This window comes from Conger conger, chromosome 13, assembly GCF_963514075.1.
Source record: "Conger conger chromosome 13, fConCon1.1, whole genome shotgun sequence".
NCBI lineage: Eukaryota > Metazoa > Chordata > Actinopteri > Anguilliformes > Congridae > Conger > Conger conger.
The window spans coordinates 31979019-31988142 of NC_083772.1; positions in this window are offsets into that span (position 1 = coordinate 31979019).

A 9124-nucleotide genomic window follows, 5' to 3' on the forward strand; every position below is an offset into this window, starting at 1 on the left:
TGGGTGCTTGCCAGTGTCCAGTGACTGGGAGAGATGGCTATTAATACACACTGATCAAGGGACCCAGCCAAGGGGGCAGCCAGTAGACAAGAAATATCTCTGGGAAAAAGCAAACCGTAAATAGCAGAATTCACTGGTGCGTGGTCTGGTCACAACCTTGCCTGGCTTTCGCATACCGCGCTGGCTCACCGGCTACAGGCCGGCCAGCAGTGGCCAGCCCCCGAGCTCTCTCACACAGTAATTATGAATATTTGCAGAGCTGCGTGGCATGAGGAAGTCCCCTGGGCCTCGCGAATACGCTCTGTCCCAGAGTGCTCTGCTCTCATCAGCTACCACGCTGTCAATCAGAGAAAAGGGGCCTATCGGCTGTTGGCACACAGAGGAGGCCAGACAGGGAGGCTGTACTTCTAGGCAGATCTCAGTTTGACATAAATACTTGCGGTTTGGTATTAAATTCCAATAAAATTCCAATTGTTGCATGCCCAGTTGCAAATATGTGTCAGTAGGAACTGTAACCAACTACGCAGTTCTAGGTTTTCAAAATGTATGGATAAAAAGGTGTGAAAATTGCTCACAATACGCAGTAATCTGCCACTGGACAGTAGTGGGTGTTTTAGTAGTGATGAGATTGTGATCAGACTGGCTGATGCATACTATGTTATGTGATGGTTAGTTTGTGTCAGTATGAAATGGATGTCACTATATTGTAATCATTTTTGCTGTGTCACCTGCAGATCTTGTTTGCCAGAAGTATTTTTGCTGTAGCATGTGTGTTCCTATGATGCATTCACTTAATCCCAGGATATCCTGGGAAGTACCTTGGAATAGAAATGGCTCAGCTTTGGTCTCCGTCCGTTTTTTTATTTTATTTTATGTATTCATTTATTTTTATTGCAAAAATATAGCCTACAGATCAATTCATGGGAACATAACGTCCACTTTTAATGATTTTGAGACAGACAGCCCTGTTCAGCAGTAACTTACTTAACTTACAGACCTGGGAAAGTCATCCTGTGGTGTGAATGGTAAAGACCCAGGACAGACCCGGGACCATCCTGTGGTGTGAATGATAAAGACCCAGGACAGACCCGGGACCATCCTGTGGTATGAATGGGTCAAAAGCGGACTGATTCTGGTTTCAACATCCCATGTACTATTTCCTAGGTTTTCTGTGAGAAAGAATTACAGGCCTTTGTACACCCTACAGGCAACATTGTACCACATGAGCTTATTCTCGGAATGATTGTCTTATTCAGGAGAACTGCTAACTCGTGGGTGACTGGCTTGTCTGAAGCAAATGCCACCATAACACAAGAAGCCCTGGGCTACTATCTATGCATACTACTATCTATACTATCCTGTAGCGTAATGGTTAAGGTGCATGACTGGGACCCGCAAGGCCGGTTCGATCCCCGGTGTAGCCACAATAAGATCTGCACAGCCATTGGGCCCTTGAGCAAGCCCATAACCCTGCATTGCTAGTTTAATCAACTGTACGTCACTCTGGATGAGAGCGCCTGCCAAATGCCAATAATGTAAATGTAATGTAATCCACCCTAATGTTGGTTGGATGAGCCCAATTCAGGAACCTGGCATGGTTCTACAGAGCCAGCGTGTGGTTGTGATGAGTGCCCATCCCAACTGGCCACTCCGGATCCCGGAGTCTCAAGTTTTCATAATGATTAACTGCTTAATTATGGTACCGTCAGGCAATGCTATGGAAACGGCTACACCCCAAAGCTGGGCCTTGTTGTCAGAGTATCCCCCCGACACAATCCATGTCATTGTGACGTAGGTTCACAGGAATGGGCAGACTGTCCCGACAGTCATAGACCCCTCCTCCCTGCCACCCCCTCCCACATACATTCACACACAAACAGCCCCCACCCCAGAGCCTGCACACAATGTCCCCCACTCATTCACGCAGACACACAATGGGCTCTTAGGCACTGGAAAGAATTCCTTATTTTCCCTCTTCCTTCCTTTGGTCTATCTTCCGGACATGTGCTGGAGTGTCTCCCCATCACCCAAAACACCCCATTATTCACAGAAATGCCAGGTTTACAAAAACACACCTATGGTAGACCCCACTAATCATGCCAACAGTGCAGAACACACTTATAATTGTAAATGGTGGTAATAAATCCAAGATTATGAAAATGTAGCAGCTATATTTTGTAGAGTTAAGGCTATTGTGCACTTCCCATCGTCTTCAAGTTTAATTATTTCCCAACATTATTGTCTGTATCTTTCTCTCTGAAATGTAAATTCATGCTCCTGGGCCCTTCTGATTGGTTATAGTCCTTGGGAATGGGTGGAGGATGTGACCACCTCCCTGATTCCCAGACTGACTGCCTCTGTGCATCCTGACTCTGCCACCTCGGGTCATATGTTAAAGTCTTTAGAGGAAATATATACTTCCTTTTGTTCGATACATATGTTAATGTTATATGCTATACCAAACATTGCTGGTTTCCTTTACATAAGCTCCAACAAATGTTTTCACTGTTCAGTCATTCTTGGCAAAACCAGTCTTCCGATTTGGTATTACATGACATGTTATTTATCTGGGATTCTAATACAATTGCCATAAAGAATTTCTAGACTAAGCCATTGCAACGACCTGTGGAAACTTGCACCTGCAATTACCTGAATGTGTACTTTATATATGTGAATTTCAAAGATAATGAAAATTGTTTAAGAGTAGTAATCCGAATGTAATATGTCTACCATTTTAAGCCAGAGTAGAGTTCTTCATAGCTATGTCATTGAGAGTAATTTGTTTAACTATTAAGGGTCAGTTTTGCAGTCACAGTTTACGTTTTAGACTAAATTCTATTTTGAATGGAGATTCTCCATAAAACACTGAATTTAGTTTAGGACTAAGTTTAATCTTTGTCCCTGAAATCAGCCCTAAGGAGGCTATCTTAAAAGGCAGAACATTACATGCATCATGCTCTGAGTGTTACATTATCATCTGCAGATAGAAAAAATATGTTTATGTTTTAATCAAAGAAGAACTGTCTCCAAAAGATCAGAGTTACAGTATTACAGTTTAGTTTCATAAACAGCAAGCATCTGATTCATAGGATTAATCTTTTATGTAGGACACAAGAACACCTTTTTTTTACCAGTGAGATTCATTACAACCTTGATCATCGGGGAGGTCCGTTTGTTATTGGCACTTTGGGCATGGTTTGGAAATCCACACGTGCCCAGTGGCACTGAACATTTGATTCTTGTTCCAGGGCACCTGCTGTACAAATAAAAGGTGGGTTTTGATAGGATATTTATTTGTAGGAGGTGTTGCCTGTGAGTTCTAACTTTCTAGACACCTGCCATTTTCCCTTGTCCTCTTCATCAGAATGAGAGAAAATGTTTGGCAAATGGTAGCATGAAGCAGAGTCAGGTATTTGAAGGCCATTCTGTCCTCATCCGGTGACTTCATCCCTTTAACCATGAAGGGAATTCCAGGCTGAATTTGGACATGGCTCTACTCCATCAGCCTTTGGGTCAGCCAAAGATTCCAGAAGGTTCCAGGCATTAATCTTCCCTTTGTTATGTATCTGCTAGAAAAAGCACGGAGGGCAAGTTTTGCAATACATTTTGGGATTGCAATCATGACTGTTTGGCTAGAGCACTTGGAACTGTTTTTCACCCAGACTGTCTAAGAAGAAGATTATTGGCATTAAAATCAGTTTATGGACTTTTTTTTGCCTTGTTTTTAATTTGCTGACAGCTCTATAAATTACCCTGGTTCAAACCTGTACTTGAGCACAGTAAAATCATTAGGATACACTTGCAGTCTGCAGCTGTAGCCGGTACTCATACACATGTCAGATAAGATATAATTGAGTCAATTAAATAATTAAGACCAGAAGTTGGCACAAGATCCTGAAACGGATTGGCCCTTGCTGTGCACTGCTGGTGTACAGGGTTAGGGTTCCCCCTTTCCTATGGTTGTAAGATTCTGAGTGGGCTGTGATACCCTTCATCTTACCATGATGGTGGAGAATGTGGGCAGAGTGAGCCCATTACATTACATCATGATACATTACACTGCAGACATTTGGCAGGCACTCTTACCAAGAGCAACTCGCAATGAGAAGACAAGTGTATAAATCATGGTTGAGAGGAATGGTAACCCTAGAGGTGGGAGATAAATACTCCACAGATGCGAAAAACCTAGGATTTACAGTAATCCAATTAAAACTGTCTTGGAAAAGACAAGAGGAATACACAATGGGGGATACAACTTAGCAAAATAACAAGATCCCAAATGCAAAGGTGTTTTTTATAATAGAGAGACACAATATTTAGAAAAATATGGAGACATTGGTAAAACTGATCCAGAGAAACTTTAAAAAGCCTTAACAGCTGGTAAGACAACACATACCTTCAAAATGGGCTGAATTTCAAAAGGTAACACATCCATTACATTACATTACATTACATTATTGGCATTTGGCAGACGCTCTTATCCAGAGCGACGTACAACAAAGTGCATACCCATAACCAGGGATAAGTTCGCTGAAAGACCCTAGAGGTAAGTACAATTTCAACTGCTACCTGTACAACAAAGATAAGGACAAGGGCCATTTTTTTTTTTTTTTTTTTTTTTTTTGAACAAACAAACAAACAGAGCAAAAGTCACCAAAGTTAACTATCCAAACACTGCTTACCTAGCCAACTAAAATACTGATACACAAGTCACAGAGACAACAATTAAGGTTCACAGGGAGGTAGGGAGGGATGGGGAGAGGTGCTGTTTGAAGAGGTGTGTCTTCAGCTTGCGCTTGAAGGTGGGGAGGGATTCTATAGTTCTGACCTCAACGGGGAGTTCGTTCCACCACCGTGGAGCCAGAACAGACAGTAGTCGTGAGCGTGAGGTGGAGGTTCTGAGAGGGGGAGGTGCCAAGCGGCCTGTGGAGGCTGAACGAAGCAGCAGTTGAAGTCATGAAGGTCAAGACAGAATTGACCCCAGCTACTAAATCCGGAAACCTAGTGATGCCGATGACATCAGGGCTTATCTCTCAGGTCTTTGAGTGGACAGCAGAGAGGGAACAATGGCCACTCAAGAACTAGGAAGGTCTAGACTCCCTTCCTGTCAGGAAAGGCATAGTGGCCTTCACATCCACATCTACGCAAGCAAACAACTATAATGTGCTGAAAACTGACATCCCTGCATTCCATAGGCTACATTTGTTTTTGCAGTCACATAAATTCCATGACTTGGCTTTTGAACCCTCTATTTCCCCTAGACGTCAAATGTACAACCAAATAAGATTGGTAAGGGACTGGCTGATGTGTGAGCCATGTATGGTTCTGGTCTTATTAAGAGACATTGTTGGCTATTTTGTGCGCACTCCATTATAAATTATTATGAAACAAAATTGAATACATGTAATATGGCTTCTGTGACATTTACTACATTACATTTACATTACATTTTAGTCATTTGGCAGACGCTTTTAGAGTGGTCTAGCTGGGGAGTAGGGAGTGATTAAGGATTGGATATAATGTGGGCCAGTCCCATTAGCAGCCTGAAATGCCAACACTAGGGCCTTGAAGCGGATGCGTGCAGCAATAGGAAGCCAGTGGAGGCCAATGAGGAGTGGGGTGACATGAGCCGACCTGGGCTGACTGGTGATCAGGCGGGCTGCAGCATTCTGGACCAGCTGGAGGGGCTTGATGGCACAAGCTGGGAGACCGGCTAGGAGGGAGTTGCAGTAATCCAGGCGGGAAATGACAAGCGCCTGGACTAGGAGCTGGGTGGCTTTCTCCATCAGGAGATGACGGATACGGCGTATATTGTAGAGGTAGAACCTGCAGGTTCTGGTAGTGGAGTGACGTTGCTAATGTTTGTCAGTGTCCTCTAAACTAGAGAGATGACCTCAACAGAGTGAAAATAATGGAGGTGACACAACCTAAAAACCTGATGAGGTCGAGGCTTGTGATGGGCGAAGATCAGGGCCGGAGCTAGGGACGTGCTGAGGCAGACCACCTGGCTTGCCTAGGGAAGGGAGGAGTCACTGCTAACTGTAACAGCCATTGATGTTGAACAACAAAGGCCCTACAATCTCCTGCCATTGTGGTGAAATAGCATCTCTCCTCTACTAATTGAGAAGAAATTGGTCATTTGACATTTCAGTAATTTTATGGTAATTATTGGCTTATCATCTTGAGGCGCAGTATTTATTGGATTTTGTTGTTATTATTATTTATTGTCCCTGATCTCAAGCTTATTTGGTACCTACAAAAAATATTTGTTATAGCTGTAAAAAAATATTTTTGTGAGAATGCTGTAGGAATAATACTTGATATAATTCTTCACTAAAGGTGTGCAACCACATTTTGTCTGGTGTGCTTTCTGTGGGGCCTAACAGCTATGGTATACTCTTGAATTCCCTGTGCCTTTGGTTTTATGAAGGAAACGATGTCAAGGCAAGCTACACTGTTTCTCTGCCATCATCCCACTGCATGGCCTCTGGTGTCAACACCTGCCACATTATCATCACTACAGACCTTATCTCCTCACCACATCTATCTGACTCTACTCACCTCCCCACTATTACTCTCTACCCTGCGACTTAAAAATACACTATAGGCAAACAACCACCACTGAAGACTGTTCAGTGTAGTTTAACAATGCACTTTTAGCTATGTCGTCATTTAGACTTACTGTATTTATTCTAATTCTTGAATAACAGCTGTAACAGTTCCCACATTGGAATGATATGATTTGCTAAATGGTCCCTCTACTGCACATATCTACATTATATCATACAGCTAATTTTAGTGGCTAAGATAATACCTGAGTGCCTCAAGCATATGGTGCCAGTTGGGAATACATTTTTTAAATATTTGCATTAATATTAAAATATTGGTTGTGCACATTCACAAGAAGATATGATTGTTGCTGGTAACATTACAAATTACCCAAGAATGTTTATTGTTATGTGGCTAAATCGGCCACACTCATGTAGTGTGTAAGAGTGGGCGGAGTCTGACTCTAAAACAGAGACCACAGTTTCAGTTGTGTTTAATGTTTCAGTTGTTTGGACCAGCAACTAAAAAATAGATTTCAGAGGCCTGACTAAGGGATTTGGCTGTTTACAGCTTATGGGCACCCCGACTCCTACGCGTTTAGCTGAACATGACATATAAAGCCCACAACCTTCTATCAAATGACCATGAAGAAGCCCAATCAGGCTTTTTCAATCAGGAATCTTATTAAAACTAGACGACTAAATGAAATTAGCAGCTAATTTTAAAGCGGGTCAGTGTGTTGCATGTGAGGACATGTGAAGGCATTAAAGTTGCGTGTTTTCTCAGCTCACAGGATCAGCTGACCAAGTGAATGCCAATGTTGAAGACATAGAACAACCCTTCAGCCTGTGAGCATCACTGTAAAGAGTAAAACTTCTAGAGATGTGCAGTGCACCAGGGAAGTAGTAGTTTGTAGCTGGTCATTTGATAAATTGATGGTAGAGTAATATACACTCACAGAACATTTTTCACACACACTAGTCTCTAGAGTTTGCAAAGAATGGTGCAAAAAAGAAAAACAATCCAGTGAGCAGCAGTTCTGCAGACAGAAACGCCTTGTTAATGAGATATGTCAGAGGAGAATGGCCAGACTGGTCAAAGCTGAGAGGAAGGTGTGACAGAAATGCAAATAACCACACTTTACAACAGCAGAAGAGCATCTCTGAACACACAACGCATCATAACTCTAAGTGGATAGGCTACAGCAGTAGAAGTCTAATATAAGTCTAATAAATACCTAATAAAGTGACTGTATATTCAGCTTTGCAAATCACATTGGTTTGGCAGTGGCATTTTGATATGGAAAGGAAAACATCCAGATAGTGGCTTGGAAACACAACAGAGCAACACAACCCCCCCCCCCCCCCCCCCCCCCCCCCCCCACTCCATGTACCCTGTTGTCTACCTCCTCATCCTCCTCTCCCAAAATGCAGATCCATCACCAGTTCTGTGTCATTTCTGGGCAGCATGGTGTTGCATGCTGTCTGTGCCAGGTGTGCAAACACTATATGGCTGTGTGCCGAAGGCCACACCCTTTCACACAGAGACTGTTTGCACTTGCAGTCTTCACACAGCACACGGGTACCTACCAAACACTCTAAAACAGCTGTACATAACTGTTGACATTTTGTATGTGCCAGATCCTCATCAGATATAAGCATCCCAAACAATGCTATGTGCAATGCTTTATGGATACAGCCTCCCTGTATGGAGGCTGGTGTAGTTTATGCTCTGAAATCTTATAATGGAATCATTGTACCACGAGCCAGTCTCTCCGTGCCGTTATTCCAACTTTATTGGTGTTCGCTGACAGAATGTTTGAACGATCAATACACCTCAACCATTCAGGATTACAGCTCTAGCAACTCCCTTCACTGGGTCACTCCAGAGTAAAATACAGTTTCTTAGTGATTGTTTGTTTCCCTTCCAAAGGCGGATCTCAAAGGTGGAGAAATGAGAGAGGTTTGTATTTATTATGAATTAGCCTGAGAAGATGAGGTTCTTCACTTGGAGGTGATATCTCCACAGTCCTCTAACTCACCTGTCATTGTCACAGCCCCAACCTGTTACTGAAGGTGACAGTGGCACGTTGAAACAATGGGAGTTCTCAAGCAGTGGCCGGCTGTGCTGCTGTTGTGCATTAAAACAGTGCTGTAACACTGCCAGAGATAAGTATGGCCCTGGGAAGCTAAAACATGAGGGCCTCTCATCATCTCACACTCCAAACCAAAAATACTCTCCATTGCAGCGCAATAAAATGTACCATCTCTGCCCTTGCAGGTCACTAATTTGGGTTGTTTTGTATCATATTTATTTTAGAATATTTCACTTAGGTCAGTATGTTATTCAGAAGCAGATGTCACATTCTTCAAACAGCATATTAACATTTGAAATGAACAAGGTAATATGACTAGCCACTCCTAATACACCGTTTTTTAAGGGATGCGATAACTTAAACAAAAATGCGACTGGGAATGTACTGCCCTCCTACGACAAATACAGTGGGCTGGTACACATGCTCTATGTGAAAATCCCCCCGCGCCTCTCTCCCTCTCTCTCTCTCTCTCTCGCTGTC